The sequence below is a fragment of the Vitis riparia genome, chromosome 19, assembly GCF_004353265.1.
Source record: "Vitis riparia cultivar Riparia Gloire de Montpellier isolate 1030 chromosome 19, EGFV_Vit.rip_1.0, whole genome shotgun sequence".
NCBI lineage: Eukaryota > Viridiplantae > Streptophyta > Magnoliopsida > Vitales > Vitaceae > Vitis > Vitis riparia.
Window position 1 is genome coordinate 3,628,175 of NC_048449.1, and position 2,045 is coordinate 3,630,219.

The 2,045-nt window shown below is 44.6% G+C and overlaps 1 pseudogene; it reads left to right on the forward strand.

Moving 5' to 3' along the window:
• The first annotated feature begins 1,036 nt into the window (after positions 1–1,036).
• Positions 1,037–1,781, forward strand: LOC117909229 (annotated as a pseudogene).
• The last annotated feature ends 264 nt before the right edge of the window (positions 1,782–2,045 follow it).

Sequence of the window (2,045 nt, forward strand, 5' to 3'; positions counted from 1 at the left end):
TTTACACAAAATAAAGCAAGCAAAACTGTCCTTAAACGACGCCGGCGGCAAGCCGCCGGCGGCGAAACGCCTCCGCCATCATCGAAGCGCCAGTCCAACCATACCCATCAAGATCTTTTGATAGGGCACACTACTCCAAATGTCTTGTATCATGGACTGCTTATGATGGAGTATAACTGATGGAAATTGACCGAGTTTTGCGTCCTGGTGGCTACTGGGTACTGTCTGGGCCATCAATAAGTTGGAAATTCAAACCTCTTTTCTAGTTCCGAAAACGGTGTGGGGGAATCTGGGTCCGGGCTGTTGGTTTTAACTCTAGAAATTAGGGCTCCTTTGTTACAGTTACAAGCATTTCGTTGGGATAGTTGGAGCTGCGTCAACTGCAATGACTGCCCTCCAGGAGACTGCATGATTCAGATTGACCAGAAGAATGAAGCCATCCTGATTTTGAACCCTGAAGAGTCTTCATTGCAATGAATTTGTACTGAAGGTATCGGGATCCGGAGAAGAAATCTGGTCATTGCAGCTTGATTCATTATAAGAGGATAAATGGATGCAAAAGAAGTGAAATATCAACCGGTTCCTTTGACATCAAACCTAGAGAATTGCTAGATTCAACTCCCATGATTCCTGGTTTTTGTGCAATGATCAGAGAAGCCCACTATAGTTAATTTATCAAGAAAGGACAATTGAACCAGCTGAAACGCACATGAGTCTTTTACTTTTTTTTCTTAGACAGGTTTGTCAATCTGACTAGAATAATGATATGTCCCACGCCTTTGGAGACCAATTGCAGCAGCAGCGATTGACTCCATGAGGGATGTATTTTGCTGCCCTGTGCTATTTTCCCTCTGGCGTGTCCGTAGATCATGGCCGGAATAATATCACCCAAAGCAGGCTTGCAATATGTTGAGTCAGAGTTAGATGCCATGAAAGTTGTCGCTGATGCCCATGCAAAACGCTCTCTGAAGCTTCTTGAGACAGCTTTGCGGGATTACAAGGCACAGCTTGAGGAAGACCCGACAGTTCACAGGCACCTCTCTTCCCTTCTGGTGGTAAAGCTCTTGTGTTCCAAACCCTTTCTCTCTCTCACATCTCCACTGAACTCAATGGCCATCACCTTCTCGGATCCACACACTGAGGCTGGTCTCAAGTCTCTGGACGAATTCCTCTCTGGAAAAGCCTACATCTCTGGGGATCATCTGACGAAGGATGATGTAAAGGTTTACGCCGCGGTTCTGGAGAAGCCCGGAAGTCACTTCCCCAATACAAGCAAGTGGTACAGCTGAGTTTCTTCGCATCTCGCCAAAAGCTTCCCCGGAAAAGCTGTTAGGGTGAGTTTAGGCTGCCAAGCTGCTCCCAAGGAAGTGAAGGAGGCTGCTCCTGCTGGAGATGATGACGATGACCTTGATCTCTTTGGTGATGAGACAGAGGAGGAGAAGAAGGCAGCAGAAGAGAGGGAGGCATCTGTTAAGGCATCCTCAAAGAAGAAAGAGAGTGGAAAATCGTCTGTTCTTTTGGATGTGAAACCTTGGGATGATGAGACAGACATGAAGAAGTTGGAAGAAGCTGTTCGCAGTGTTGAGATGCCAGGCCTCTTGTGGGGAGCATCAAAATTGGCTCCAGTTGGTTATGGGATAAAGAAATTGCAGATCATGATGACCATTGGGGATGACCTTGTCTCTGTGGATTCCGTTATAGAAGAGCATCTCACGGCTGAATCCATAAGCGAGTATGTTCAGAGTTGTGACATTGTTGCCTTCAACAAAATCTAAACCTGAAACCAGCTGCAGTCAAGGGCCACCCTATGGGGCAGACACATGCATGATCTCATTTGGGTTTGCATGGCCGCCTTTGGGCCATGTGCCATATCCTATTTCATCATCCTTAACTTTGAAACTAATTTTCCAAATCCCATTTCTTTCTTTTTTTTTAATAATTTTCTAGATCCTCGTTTTATTTTATTTATTTATTTATTTATTTTTAATAATAATCTCAAACTTCAAAATTTTCATCATTAGAGTTTTAGGTACCAAAATCCCATT